This window comes from Phyllobates terribilis, unplaced genomic scaffold (assembly GCF_046119375.1).
Source record: "Phyllobates terribilis strain yellow unplaced genomic scaffold, ASM4611937v1 Scaffold_360__1_contigs__length_1932075, whole genome shotgun sequence".
Taxonomy (NCBI): domain Eukaryota; kingdom Metazoa; phylum Chordata; class Amphibia; order Anura; family Dendrobatidae; genus Phyllobates; species Phyllobates terribilis.
In genome coordinates, this window is record NW_027363120.1 from 918,041 (window position 1) to 934,454 (window position 16,414).

Consider the following 16,414-nt stretch of genomic DNA (forward strand, 5'->3'; position numbering starts at 1 on the left):
GCAATGCAATATACCAGTCTCCTTCCCTAGATATAAAAGACATATTAATACTGTGAGATCGCAGTGCAGCCAAGACATCTCTGTGAGAAAAAGATCCTCCTGGAAGAATGAGACGAGTCCCTGCATGATTATATGATCGCAACATGATACGCCTGCAACGCACCCGAGTCACTCGATTGGATGACCGAAGGGGGGGCGCACAAGAGGGGGCACCAACTTTCCTATAAAGTCACGCTGGTTTAGCCGCCAGACGCTGCCGGCAACCTTGCCGATAAGTTTATTACAAAACCATCGTACTATCAAACCAAAAAAGATCATAGACTGTGAGCCCCTGATGACCATGAGAGTCTCATATAAGAATGATGAAACGCGTAGGGCTGAGCATTTCTATAGAAAGTCCTACAAGAGATGATTAGCCAGGCTACCTCAATATAAAGCTCCTAGATCAGGAGAAACAAGCACCGCACCGGTATATGACGGCAGCACTATAAAGCCGTTCTGAAGAGAATAGCACAGGACATGGTAAAATGAATATTATTAATGCCATTATCAGACTGCAGACTCACAATGAGGAGAAATGAGATGGCATGATTTCTAATAGCCAGAGGCTAAATTGAAAAGGGAGTTATAAATATAAATAAAGAGATACCCCTAGGAATTGTGACTAATCCCTGGCCTCCCAACAAGACAATATATATAAATGGTTAGCCGGTGAGATAAATTAAAACCATACACAATAGTCCTATGTTTAGGATAATTTTAGGAAATTTGTCACGGATTTTGGACACTTAAAAAAATCTTTTTAAAATATTTAATAAAAGGTTAGTTTTTATATTTTACTCCCATTGGATTTGACTGTGAAATACTGCAGAATTATCTTGGAGCAAAATCACACAAAAATCATCAATGGAAATCAAATTTATTAACCAATGGAGGCCTGGATTCGGAGTCACCTCCAAAATTAAAGTGGAAAAACACACTACAGGCTGATCCAACTTTGATGTAATGTCCTTAAAACAAGTCAAAATGAGGCTCAGTATTGTGTGTGGCCTCCACGTGCCTCTATGACCTCCCTACACCGCCTGGACATGCTCCTGATGAGGTTGCGGATGGTCTCCTGTGGGATCTCCTCCCAGACCTGGATTAAAGCATCCTCCAACTCCTGGACAGTCTGTGGTGCAACTTGACGTTGGTGGATGGAGCGAGACATGATGTCCCAGATGTGCTCAATCGGATTCAGGTCTGGGGAATGGGCTGCCAGTCCATAGCTTCAATGCCTTCATCTTGCAGGAACTGCTGACACACTCCAGCCACATGAGGTCTGGCATTGTCCTGCATTAGGATTAACCCAGGGCCAACCGCACCAGCATAAGGTCTCACAAGGGGTCTGAGGATCTCATCTCGGTACCTAATGGCAGTCAGGCTACCTCTGGCGAGCACATGGAGGGCTGGTAGGTCCTTTGACAAGCATTCTGGTTGTACTATCGCTTCTGGTCGGCCTGGGCTCTCGTCATATTGTCGTGCACCAGGTGTGCCAAGGCCTGTATTTTGTCATGGAAGCGTAAGACATTCAATGACTGACACTCCAGGGGATGCCAAGTCCCCTTTCCAGACCTCCTTCACCAGAGCCAGGCGCCCCCGCATGCCGGTCGTACAGGAGCTCAAAAGGGAGAACCCCGTTGAGGCCCGTGGAACCTCCCGGTAGGCAAAGAGCAGGTGTGGGAGGTACCGCACCCAGTCGTGCCCCTAGGAGTCAACCAACATCTTAAGTATCTGCTTCAGAGTGCCATTGATCAGTTCGCACAGGCCATTGGTCTGTGGGTGGTATGGGCTGGTCACCAGATTTTGCATCTGTATTTGCTTACAGAGGGTCTCCATCAACTGCGACATGAACTGGGTTCCCCGGTCGGTGAGCATTTCCTGGGGAAAACACACTCGGGAGAACATCTTCAGTAAGGCGATAGCCACCTTGCCTGCCCGAATGGATGACAAGGCTACCGCTTCCGGGTGGCATAGTCTACCACCATCAGTATGAAGCGTTTCCTGGAGCTGCTGGGAGTGGCCATCGGGCCAGCCAAATCCACAGCCACCCTCCTGAAAGGCTCTTCGATGATGGGCAGAGTTACCAGTGGGGCTTTGGGGCATTGCCCCACCTTCCCCACCCTCTGACAGGTGTAACAGTTACCTCAGCCCCCAACCTTGGCCATTAGAAATGCTGGGCTAGCCTGGCCTTGGTCTTATGGATCCCTAGATGTCCAGCCATCGGAATTTCGTGTGCCATCTGCAACAAACTCCACCCTGAACGGATAGGGTACCACTAACTGTCGATCCCTGGGCCACGCCTCCGGTGAGCCTCGCTGGACTGTTACCCGGTATAGCCATCCTTGGTCCCAGACCACCCACTGGAGGACCGAGTTCGAGGGAGGCTGTGCCACCTGCTCCTCACGAGCCTTCAGGCTGTCAGTCTCTAACGCCACCTGAAACCCCTGACTGGACGTGGCCAGAATAGAAAAACCTGCCACGTCTCCTGGCCTCCGTCTGACCCGGCAACCACTTGGTCGGAAGGGGAGAAGCCATTGGACTCCCGAGGGGCCACTAGGGCCCGGGTGCCGCCACTGCAAGCAACAGTGGCTACGGCCGCTGAGACCGCGGGTAGCGCCCGTTTCTCCTCCTCTTCTGACCAAGCCTCTGGTCTGAACGGACTAACCTGGCCCTCTAACATCCTGGTTGTGGAGGAACCCTACCATGCGGCCTTACCTGGTAGCCCCATCTCTCCTGGAACTGCCCCGCCCTCCATGGCATGCTCTCCCTCTGTAGCTGTTTGCCCCTTGTCTGCCCCCTCTGCGACAACCTCACAGGACAAATTTCTCCAGCCTGCCGTATGGCCACATTCTGAGGCCTCATCACAGCTGACTTGATTGATCTCGTCCCCCATGGGGAGAGAGGTGTGAGGGGCTCAGGGTGGTAGTTGTGGTGAGGGGCTGCTGTGTTCCCACACTCTGGCTCCCTGATAAAGACACATGTCCCAATTCTCCTGTGCTCTGTATGTGGTGTGTAACACTCACGTTTTGGTCGCAGATCTCTGCTGTCTTCGGTTCTTCCACCTCAGGAACCACCGCACACACACATTAGGGAACTTCCACTCCATTTTATAAAAAAGAACTTTACTTGAACGTTTGAATTCAACTTCATACAGCATGCAGCATTGATCACATACACCTTGGCGATGACAGCGCCGGCTTGATGCCTCCAATCCCGGAGCCGGCGAAAGTTTTATCAGGTATCAAATCCTGGGGTGACACCAGTTCGGGCCGCACAAGGGTCATCTCAGCACCGGTGTCTCACAGTCCCATTGCTCTGGCGTGGCCTATGGTAACAGTCTGAAAGTTGTCAAGGGACCTCCCACCACCCCCACTCACACACAAAACAGTGGACAGAATCTGGGACGAGGATCAACTGCTCTCATTAGGGCCCACATGTGATCGACCCAGCAGTCTGCAGGACACCACTGCATACTCTGGAGCTTCTTCCGGTATGACTCAGGAGTCAAGTTGTACTGCCAGACCAGAGCCTGCTTGATGTCCTCATAGCTCAGGGTGGTCTCACTGTGCAAGTACCCAAAGATTTCCAGGGCCTTACCCCTAAGCTGAGGGGTTAGGAACTGGACCAACTGTTCCTCAGGCAGATGGTACTGATGGCAGTTTTTTTCAAATGCCAGCAAGAAAGTGTCCAAGCCCCCTCCTTTGTCCAGCAAGGAGAAGTCATTCGTCCATAGCTTCGGGACTCGGATCTCAGGGGACTTGCGACTGGCTGGGGCCTGCAGTTGGAGCTGGAACACATCTTTCTGGTGCTCGTGCTCCCGCTGACGTTCTGCCATGAGGGTCTCATAGGTGGCCCCGTCTCCAACCTGGAGACTCGCTAGGGAAACTTGTATGAGGGGGTCAGGTGGTGGATAGCCCACTGCGGGACCGACCGCTGGTGAATCTCTCTCTGGGGGGCCTAGGTTGGACTCCCCTTCTCTTAGAGTGACGTGGTCTTCCACCTCCTCAACACCATACGGAGCATTGGCCATCTCCTTGGTTCTGGCCCTGGTGCCACTGGCCATCCTTGCACTCTATGGTCAGTGACACCGAAATGCCACCTGATGCACTCACACACACCTTACAGTATTTGCACTCGGACTGTCTAGTGCTGAGCTGATCTTAAGACCCCAGCAGCAAAAGCTACTACTACGGGCAGTCTTTAGTGTCTGAGTATACGTTACACTATTATCTTGATCCCACCGCTTGCCACCAATGCAAAGAAATTGGCAGCAGGAGGGACCCCACAGGATCCTACCGCTGTCGGAACTGATGAATCCACACCCCACCACCTGCCTGACGTCACAATTACGTCAGACGGAGCAAGTGGTACGGATCTGTCATTTGCACCATCGTAACATTCCGCACCCCCTCGAGGACGTGTAAGGTCAGATTGGTACAGTTCTACACAGACAATGGGACCTCTGCTTATAAAATATATAATTCCCGGCATGACTATATTCTCAACTACAGCTGGAACTTTTATGCTGAAAGGGGCCCTGCCCACACATTACCCTGTCATGACCTCACTGTGGGCAGGGCACCACTTCATGGTTTTATTAAGTTCTCTAACTTCCACAATAACTCCTTGCTGGTTGACCGCAGAAGTTTGCAAGTAATATCACATTTCTTATTACAAATTTACCTTTCTTTAGAGACTAGACATGACATATCTTCGGTTGGTCATTCCTGCCTTCTTGCGTCATAGCGCACCCGTACTGTTCTCAGATAAGGAAAAATATGCATATTGTTCCTTAGCTAACCCTGCCACTAAAAATGTGTCCTATCACAATCTGTGTTATAGAAACTCTGATATTCCATATTTCATTTCAGTGCCTACCAGACTGCAGCTTGAATACATGTGCAAATGGAGAGGAGCTAAGCTTCAAAGGAATTCTAGGAGCTGTATCCTCTTCACCCTGGTGTCAATTCATCACTCCTGTCTCCATTTTATATGGTGATTAGCCTGAACACTTGGTGGATCCCGCTATTTGCATATGGCCAATTGGGTAGAGTGTAAGCTCTTGCTCCTTTGACAAATGGTAGATAGGGAAGGAGGGAAGAGTGAGTGGGATTTCGGAGGGGGGAGAAAGATTCTCAATATTTCTATGACCGTGACATTTCCCATTCTCTTGGGATCTCGAAAATCTAGATTATGAATAACTAGGACATGCTATAATTCAATACAGAGTTATGGGAATACTGTATCTGCCACAAAGGGCATGCTGCATGGCTGGGGTCCAAAGGGGGTCTTGCTGTGGCAGCTTCTTGGCTGAGAGCTGCTGTGAGACATTTGTCACTCGCTGCCTCTCTGCCCCCTCCCTTCTTAGCTGCAGAAGTGTCCAGTTACAACTGTATGCTGTAGACCTCTATAATCCCGCCAAACAGGGCACAATGATGGACATGGGGTTAAATTTTCAATATTCTTCTCAAGGCAAAATCACATTAAAAAAGATGGCATCACTTGCTAACTTCTGTGATCAACCAGTGAGAAGTTATTGCAGAAATTATAGATTTCATAAAACCATGAAGGACAGAGATGAGCCCACGTGAGGTCATCACAGGGGAGTGTGTGGGCAGGGCCACCCCTTCAACATAAAAGATCCAGCTGAATATGGGTCTATACTCATGCCGTGAGATACATATTTGTAAGCACTGGTCCTGCTCCATAACAGTCCATTGGAGCACCTCTCCTCCAGGTAAATTGAATAGTCTCTGATCTGTCTAGTAAGTTCTTCCATTAATACCTTTTATTTTGTGTAACTGTATATGTATTGTACTGTCCCTCTTTGTAAAATCCTTTGTATATTTTTACATAAACCCTGCCTCCCTTTGGATTAAATATAAAATGTATTAGTCCTGTTTCTTCTGTTCTGTAATCGTTCCTCCCCCGAAGCCATACGCTACCAGAAAGCAGGAGTCCGATCAGGCCTGTATTTAGAACTGATCGGTGGTGGCAGTGAATACTATTAATTGGGTTATCGTGAAGCTGGCAATGATCGTATGGGGGCATATACACATTCAATGCGTTGAAATTCGGAGGCGTGTACGCCATACGCTCACTTCTTGCTTGCCGGTAACTACATAGTGAGTAATCAGGATAGTCTGTGTGCAAATCCCTGACAAATTGGTGGCAGCGGTGGGATATTGTAAGATCTCGCCGATGCCTTCCCCCATAGTTCACTATCCAGCTACATCTAATTTTCCTACTTGTCAACTGGGCATTCTGCATATGGGCTGCTTAGATTGCCCTCTTTTGTCCTATTGCAAAAGAGGAGGTGAGAGGGGTGAAGGAATGCTCCTTTACTAGTGGCTTCAGAAATTGCAATATTTTCTATGACACGGTGCAATACCACATTATTATGCTATATAGTGAAAATACCAGTTTCCTTCAAAGCTCTGATTCAGATCAGTTCAAATATAGTCGAGACAGGGACCTTCAGCATGCCACCAGCTTTCATTTTAACTCATCGGCCTCATCCCAGAGCGCCAATGGGAGCCAGCGGCATTTAAATGGTTAACAGCTGCGGCCGAAACGAAGCTCTGACTGCGACTGTTAGAGATAAAATGTCAGCTATATAGAAAGGGTTGTCCACTACTCAAACAGCTCTCAATCACAATATTTCCTACATATTAAACAGCTATAATCACCTTTTGTGCTGTTGCTGTTCTACCCAAGTCTGCGCTTAGTCTCCCAGGACTCGAGTGACCTCATATCACGCAGTCAGTAGCCATTTCGCTCTCACTTCCTTCAGACGAAAGGGACACCCTAAAGAAGTGTAATCTGCTGCTGCTCTCTGGCTGTCAGTTCTGTTCAAAGGATGAGAGAGTGATGCAGTTGTAGCGCCCAGAGGGTTCGGTTGCTACAAGGGTATTGCACCTTAACCAGAGGTGTGATATTCCACTCCCAGGTAAGGATGGAGTATGGACCAGGGCTCAGTTAGCTGCATACACACACTCCTCATTTCTGGGGGACAGTTCGCGGATGCTCCTATTTATTGCAGGCACAACTGACCATGTCCCTGGCTGGAGTGGGGAGGGGGGAGAGAACCCGGTGATGCAGGAGCACAAGGGGACGGTTTCTGGAGCATAGGAAGGCGCTCATTGGTTGCAGGTCACCTGAGCTCAGACACAGTGAAGCAGATAAAAGGTGGGGGCCATCTTAGGAGAGTGTTCAGTCGGTTAGTTCAGAGAGGGAAGAAGTTCAGCCAGAGAGGGCTGACCGGGAGCTGAGGCTCAGCTTGGGCTCAGCTCCACGAGGCAGGCCTAGAGAAGAGGCCGGGGCCAGGAAGGAGAAGAGGAGAAGGAGAAGGAAGGAAGAAAGGTGGAGAGAAAGAGGAGTAGAAAGGCTCCAGAAACAAGAAGGCAGAAGGGACCCTGAGAGAGAGAACTACATAACCGGACACTGGGATCCGAGGCTGTCAGGGTTGCAAGCCCGGCAGCAGATAACCTACCTGCGAGGGATTTTAGGTCCCTTGGCCTGAGAAGCCTGGAGGCTCCGCCACACAGAGGGACTGGTACAGCACAGAGAAGCAACAGGTACCTAAGGCCCGAGTCGCAAGTCATACAGGCGTAGTACACGGCCAGCTCAGGGACATGGGCTATCACACCACTAAAGGGGGAGATAGTCAGCAAGGGCAGAGAGAACGGTAGGCCTACCCACTCACCCTGACCAGTGGGGCTCGCCTGAATGTTCTCAGACACCCAGGCCCATTCCTACCCTGTACTCCTGTTGGGTCATAAGTACCACCTACAATAAAGACCCTGGACTGTTTGAAGTAGACCCTGGACCTTTATTATTGTGACCTGCACCATCACCCCCAGCATCCTATTACCTGCTCTGAGGCTACACTCTTCCCATGGGGAGTTATCCTATCCCTGTGCTGCATATCTACATCAGCCTCAGCGGTCTGCCTTGCAGCGGCGGTCCTCCCTGACCCCAATCCACGGGTGGCGTAGTCGGACATTCAAAACCCTACAAATAGATTGTCACAACATTTGGTCTGACCACCCTGAGCCACGGGATCAGGTTGCCACTACTACCCCCATCATCACACTGAAGCCCGGTTTCAAGTACCCCACGGCCCAGGGGGCGAGTCACAGTCACTGATTGGCTGCAGGGATCCTATGATTAGTCATGCATGTGACTCGCCCCCTGAGCCGTGGGGTACCCGGAACTGGGCCTTCTAGTGTACGGTGCTGATGGTGGTAGTAGTGGCAACCCGATCCCGTGGCTCAGGGTGGTCAGACCAAATGCTGTGGCAGTCTATTTACAGTTTTGTGAATGTCCGACTACGCCACCCGTGGATTGCGGTCAGAGATAACCTCCGCTGCGAGGCAGACCGCTGAGGCTGGTGTTAGTGTGCAGCACAGGGATAGGATAACTCCCCATGGGAAGAGTGTAGCCTCAGGGCAGTGAAAGTGAATGCTGGGGGTGATGGTGCAGGCGCAGCATAAATGACACAGAGTCCAATGATGCAGTCCAGGGTCTTTTACTCACAGTTGATATCCAAGTCACTTCTGTCAGCAAGGACTGCCCGAGCCGTGTTGCGTCCACCAGGTAAGGAGCTCAGTCCACCCCCAGGCAATTCAGGAGTATGGCACAGGACCCCCTTCTGTCCTCTCTCTGGCCTCTCGTGCCCCACCAGTGTCCCGACTTCTGTCCGGCTACCGCGGACCGTGTCGGGTAAGCGTTGGCCTTCACTTCCCGCTATCCTATATGGTGCCCTCCTAGCAGGGGGTCGCACCAATAAATGGTCACAACCTCCGGCTCTTGGCTGAGGGTAGATTCGCCTCCACCAACTTAGGGATCCGGTACCTTTCCACGGCCTGACCCTTTCACCCGGTATAATGGGGTTTGCAACGGTTGCTGGCCGTTCTGCACTCTTAGGATCCCTCCTGCCTTCTTGTTTCTGGAGCCCTTCCACTCCTCTGTCTCTTCTCCTTCCTTCCTCTTCTCCTCTTCTTCTCTCTGGCCCCGGCCTTCTCTCTAGGCCTGCCTCGTGGAGCTGAGCTCAGGCTGAGCTGCTGCTCCCTGTCAGCTCTCTCTCTTACTACTCCTACTATTCTCCTAGACTTAAGATGGCTCCCACCTTATATCTGCTCCTCTCTGCTGAGCTCAGGTGACCTGCACCCAATGAGCTCCTTCCTATGCTCCAGAAACAGTCCCCTTCAAATCCTACACCACTGGGTTCTCTCCCCCCTCCAGCCAGGGAAATGGTCAGTTGTGCCTGCAAAAATGGGAGCACCATCGAGCTGTCCCCCAGAAATTGGGAGTGTGTGTGTGTGCAGCTAACTGAGCCCTGATCCACACTCCATCCTTACCTGGGAGTGGAATATCACACCTCTGGTTGAGATGCAATACCCCTGTAGCAACCGAACCCTCGGGGTGCTACACATGCCCCAGGAGACCAGACACAGACATCACTGGAATGGCGTCGGCTGCAGGGTTCCCGTGATACGTTATGCATGCTCCAGGAGACCAAACGCCGACATCACTGGAATGGCGCCCGCACCAGAAGAGAGCATAGCTGCTATTTCACATGATTGAAACCGTAATTAAGAAGGGGTTGTCTGAGTAATGGACAACCCCTTTATTACAGTCTGCATCAGACACGTGTGGAAGGAGTTCAGCTCCTGAGCCGCCTCCACATGCAGTCACCTCAGCGCGGACGTACAGTTACGCCCATATATGCAAAGGGGTCAAATTCAAATAAAACATTAAATGTTATTCTGAATTTATCTGCCTTTCATTCATTTCTAACAGTAAATCCTCATAGTAGTTGGTGCTCAGTTTTTCAGATTCAGAGCTCCAAATTTTCATAAGCAAAATTAAAGGGGAGGCATCATAAAAAAAGTTTACTTTAAATGCATTCAAAAAAATTGGCAATATTTTCCCATATCAAAATTTATATTTAAAATTAGAAATCTTAGAATTTTTTACACTGACCACTGAGGCTATTCTATGTTCATATGTCCTGTTCTTTCAGGAAATCTACATTAACAGCAATAAACTCACTTAGACACTATGGGCCTCATTCAAAGCCAGAATACTAGTGCAAAAAGCTTTGAAAAGTCACAAAGTTTTAGCGCAACTCGAAGCTGGGCTGAAATTGTGACTTTTTAGCGTTCACACTCCATTTTCACCCAGCCCTGATAAAGTGGGCACCAGCAAAATTTTATAAGCTGTGGTATTCTCTGTGCGACATATCTTACTCCAGTCACTGACTGGAGTAAGATTATTGGCAAGGCACACATGGAGACACACAAGGCGCTTGCTAGTTCTCGGATAGTCCTGATTCATTGACCTCTGCATGACTCTAGCACACCGACCTCATCAAGATTAGCATGAACACCACCGGTCTGAAGTCAGGGCCTCTGTTTTGCATTGAAGCATCCAATGAGCTTGTACAAAGATCATTGGGTGAAGGGGAGGGGAGTAAGGTCAGGTGTGACATCAACTGTGATTGGTGGAACCTGTATTATCAGCTGTATGTTACCGGTCATTGTAATCCGGCCTCTGATAAAAAGCTTTGCTGAAAATTCTTCCAGAAAGGACAGAAGTAAATGTCTAAAATAGCCCTGGTGGCCAGTGTGAGAACTGCAAGATTGTGAGAAGAAAGTATGAAAACATTAAAAAAACACACGGAAAACAAACTAATTTAAACATTTTCTGATGACTAGATCTGAGCGAATCCATTCAACGGGAATCAAGTTCATGTTGAATTTTTGTGCCTAAAATGAATGTCACCTTTTGAGACATTGCAGAAGATTGCATCAGTCAGAGAAGACGGGCTTTCCCAGAATGCCTTGCTGCCATCATATTAGGTCTCATCTGCATTGCACGTACGAGTTGTAGCAGTTTTAATGGATAGAACGTGTACTCAATGTATGGTGCTATTCACACACCAGTGTTTTTACACACCCCTTGTGTCCATACAGAACACACAGAGCCATGTCCATTTTTTTTCCGGCAGCACGGATGACACAGAGGTCCAATAGTGGTCTATGGGTCGGTCAGTGTGCCATCAGTGTCCTGTACAAGTTTAACATTGTATAGGAGAAGCTTTGTAATTTCTTTATCCATCGGTGAAAAACACTGATCGAAAACTGAGGACACCGGTACCATTTTTTCACGTACATGTTTAAACCCTGCACATGTGAATGAGGCCTAACATAGTATAGCTCAGACAATTAAGAAGGACTATTATAGCAAGTATAAAAGCAGAAGCAGGAGAGGAAGCAGCCATTTTGTGGTGAACCTGGATAGAGAAAAGTACATCACAGCTCACAGCCTAGCCATAGAAATAGGGAGAGAAAGCCATGAAACATGATAGAAAACAGACAGAGAGAGAGGGCGACATCAATGCAGTGAAGGGGATTAGTGTGTTAAGGAAAAAAGGGAATGGCGTCATACATGTTTTTCAGGGCAAGTAGAGGCTTTGGAAGACATTTGCAGAGAATGGAATTTCCTGGGAAAATTCTGCAAATGTAAGTTTCAAAAGTCTTGCTCATCTTTACTGATCGGTCATTATCCATTGGTGGCAGTTTTACCTATAGTATGTTCCCCTCCATACAGGGCAGTAACTCCCCTGTGGGCCTCATTGTTCCAGTTACCTTACACATCTTCCTTCCGTGTAGTGCACATTCCCATCATCTTCATGCTTTCCCATCCTGCACAGCCGGCTGCAGCGGAGGAGGATCAGGACAAATTCCTATCCTCCTCCTTGAGGGATAAGAGGGAATGTGGAGCCATCACCCTGCTCCATGCTGCTCTACTCCTCCAAGCTAATTACTCTAAAGGCAAACCTGGGACTGAGCTTTATATTAACTCTTCTCCTCCCGCCTTCTGGATGCTACATAGCTAATCTGTTGGGTTAACCCTGTAGTGTGTAAAGTGCTGAATTATACAACAGTGATATGTCTTCTACTCACAAAAATGGTGTAAGTGTGATGAGTGTTTTTGATCAGTTTCATCACAGTTTGGTCAGGGTTCATTAGCTTTTCTCAGCTGAAAATAAAACTGATGAATGTTTCTCCCCCTTCTCATAACCAACAGTCCATTTCATGACTGGCACACAGATGACATCCAAATGCTGTCCACAGTTTTTGCGGCCTAATAGACTTGCATTGGTGATACCGTATATAATTTCGTGTGGACCACTTAGGCCTCATTCAGACATCAGGTTTTTTCATGTACGAGAAAAATGGAGCGAGTTTAATCAGTGATTTTTACCTTAGGTTGGTCAGAATTACATCAGTACTTTTCCCATCGGTCAGTCAAAAACGGACAAACTTCATCCGAGTTCTGGCCCATCTTTTAACAGACCCGGACACTTTCATTGATAAATTTGATCTGACACTTGAATCAATATAAAACATATCTCAATGAAAAATCATGGCCATGTGAGCATCCCCATAGACTGTCATAGGTACACATGCTACCTGTGAAAAAAATAAAAAATAGCACTATACGTGATAGCACAGAAACTAACATGTGAATGAGCCCCAAGACTGTGAAAATACACTGGCATGTAAACAGGCCCATAGACATGGGTGTACATAGAAATCATGGGATCCCATAGCAGAAGTGCTAGTTGCCCCCCACCCAACAAAAAAAATAACATTCGACGGGGTCACAGAAGAGCATATCTCACAACTTTCCAGCCTTTAGAAAGTAATTTTCCTCCTACTGAAGCCCCAGATTCCTCTTTCATTGCATGTTTAAAGTATGATACCAACAAAAGTGCCCAACAAACACAGTATGTGAATTCTTTCACAGTACCCTGGACATGCACATAATGATGACCCTACTGTACTCGACTTCAACTCCCCCGGCAAAGTATGGTGACCCTGACACAGTGTGATCCCCCAGCTTTGGCCCCCACACGGCCCTCTATAAAGTATAATAGGTCATCATACAGTATAATGGCCCCACACCTCGCCATGCTGTATAATGGCCCCCACTAGCTCTCCAAACAGTACAACCAAACAGTGCAATGACCCCCACGGCCCTCCACATGGTATGATGGTCCCCACTCAAACCTTCACACTGTATAATTGCTTGCATACAGTATATTGGCCCTCACATAGCCCTCCACAAAGTATAAAGGCTCCCACATAGCCCTCGAAATATTATAATAGCCCCCACATAGCCCTCTATATACTATAATGGGCCCCATATTCCTCCATATTGTATAATGCAAAATCATAATCTTTTATATAGTGTGCTGAACCCTATAGTCCTCCATATAGTATCATGCACTCCCCATAGTCTTCCATATAGTATAATGCACTCCCCATAGTCCTGCATATAGTATAATGCAATCCACACAGTCCTCCATACAGTATAATGCACCCCATATTCCTCCATATACTATAATGCACTTCCCATAATCCTCCATATAGTATAATGCACTCCCGATTGTTCTCCATATAGCATAATGCACTCTCCATAGTCCTCCATATAGCATAATGCACTCCTCCATATAGTAAAATGCACTCCTCATAGTGCTCCATACAGTAAGATGCACTCCTCATAGTCCTCCATATAGTATAATACACTCCCCATAGTCCTCCATACAGTATATGGCACTGCCGATAGTCCTCCATGTAGTATAATGCACTTCCCATAATCTGCCATATAGTATAATGCACTCCCATAGTCCTCCATATAGTATAACTGTTAGAACCTTGCTGTTAGGTTTTTTTTTCCTTTGTTGGTCACATGACCTTGTTGGCCTATTTAATCCTGCTCCGCCCTTCTGGCTTTGCTGGACTTCATTGTATATCTACTTTCTAGCTAGCCTGTGCTCTGTATCTAACTCTGTTAGTTTTCTTGGTCTACGGACCTCTAGGTTCTATCTATTTTGTTTGTTCGTCTGTCTGCTGCTATTTCTGTTAGGAGGTGTCCCATATTCCTCCCAGTCCTTAGTACTTGTAGGGATTCCCTCCCCAAATCTATAGGTCTCCGTACAGACTAGATTAGGACTTTAGCAGGTCTGATCGCAGGATCAGGTTCCCTGTTACTTCGTAGGGATTCAGCTGAGTCTTATAGTAGGGACAGATCTCCTCTCTTTCCTTAGCTTTGGTAGCAGAACATAACAGTAAGTCCAGCCTGTAAATTCTCTAAGGAAAGATTTTTTTTTGTTCCATCATGGTGTCGGTTCAGGATTTGGCTAAACACCTGCAGGGACTCTCTCTGGAAGTGGCCGAGCTCCGTCAGCACGTGAGTAACTGTCCTGGAGCATATTTCTTGGAGCCTAAGGTATGTTTGCCGGATTTATTTTTTGGTGAACATCGAGAATTTTTTTCATTTAAAAATGCTTGCTTATTGTATTTTCGTTTGAGACCCAAGTCCTCTGGGGATGAATCCCAGCGCGTAGGGTTCATAATGTCACTTTTGCGCAAAGAGCCTCAGGAGTGGGCCTTTTCTTTGCAACCTAGTGATACATGCTTCAGATCAGTGGATAGTTTTTTTTCTGCTTTAGGACTATTATATGATGATCCTGACCGTGTGGCATCAGCTGAGACTGAGTTGAGACGTTTAAAACAAGGATCAGGTAATATGGAAAAATATTGTACACATTTTCGTCGTTGGTCCACTCAAACAGGGTGGAACGATTCTGCTCTGAAAAGTCTATTTCTTGCTGGGCTCAGTGAAAAGGTTAAAGACCTGCTAATTGCTTATCCTACACCTGAGGATTTGCAACAGGCTATGCAATTAGCTATACGGGTGGACAGAAGACTGCGTGCTAGGGTTAATGAGAGCAAATCCTCTACTATGTCAGTTTCTGGTTATGATAATGTGTGTACTAACAGTGGTGAACCGATGGAGATTGGATCGGTGGCACCTCGCTCTCAAGAAAAACACCGTTTTTCAGAAGGCTTGTGTTTCTATTGTGGAAAATCTGGTCATTTGATTAAAGGCTGTGAGCTTCGTATGAAGAAAGAAAAAAAAATGGTCAGTCACGCCCGTATTGCCTGTTTAAATTCCAAGGGTATATTTTTAGCTGCTTCCACGATTGCTCAGGAAAAATTAATGGAATTTCGGGTGTTTGTTGATTGCGGGTCTACACTGAATGTTATTGATGGGGGATTCGTGGAAAAACTCAATTTAAAACCTGAACCTTTATCATCCCCCATTGCTGTGGTTTCTGTGGATGGCTCCCCTTTGAAGAATATTACTCTCAAGGTCAGTGAATTTCCTCTCACTATTAATGGTGTTCACCATGAGAAATTGGATTTGGTAGTGTTGAATAACTTGCCTTCTCCAGTAATATTGGGTTTGCCCTGGTTAAAATTTCACAATCCTGTACTGGATTGGTCTACCAGTGAAATTAAATCCTGGAGCCATAAATGTTATGACAAGTGTTGTAACGGGCGTATTGCAGCTTTGGATAGGGGAGAATTGCCTGTTCCTATTCAGGATTTTTGGAGAGTTTTTTCTGAGAAAGAATCGCAGGTTTTGCCTCCCCATAGAGACTATGATTGTTCTATTGAATTTGTCCCTGGAGCGACTCTTCCTAAAAGTCGTTTATTTAACCTTACTATTCCTGAGAGGAAGGCTTTGGAGGAATACATACAGACAAGTTTGGCCGCCGGTCACATTAGGCCCTCTAAGTCTCCTGTGGCGGTTGGATTTTTTTTTGTAAAAAAAAAAGGACGGCGGTTTACGTCCTTGTCTGGATTTTCGTGAGATTAACAAAATTACGGTACGCAATCCTTACCCACTGCCATTGATTCCTGATCTGTTTAACCAGTTATTGGGGGCCAAGTGGTTCTCTAAAATTGACCTTAAGGGGGCATACAATCTGTTGCGCATGAAGGAGGGTGATGAATGGAAGACTGCTTTTAACACTCCTGTGGGTCATTTTGAGAATCTGGTTATGCCTTTTGGTCTTACTAATGCTCCTGCATTTTTTCAGAATCTGATTAATGACATCCTTAGACCTTTGATCGGTAAAAATGTGGTTGTGTATTTGGATGACATTTTGATTTATTCGCCAGATCTGGAGTCTCATTGGCGGAGCGTGCGTGAGGTATTACAGTTATTAATGGACAATTCGCTTTTTGCTAAGCTGGAGAAATGTGAGTTCGCTGTACAGAGAATTAGTTTTTTGGGCTACATTATCTCCAGCAAAGGTTTTGAGATGGATCCGGTTAAGGTTCAGGCTGTGCAGGAATGGCCTAGGCCTATTGGTTTGAAATCAATACAGAGGTTTTTGGGTTTCGCCAATTACTATAGAAAATTCATAAAAAATTTTTCTAGTATTGTCAAACCTCTGACTGATCTCACCAGGAAAGGTGCTGATGCGGTTCAGTGGTCTTCTGAG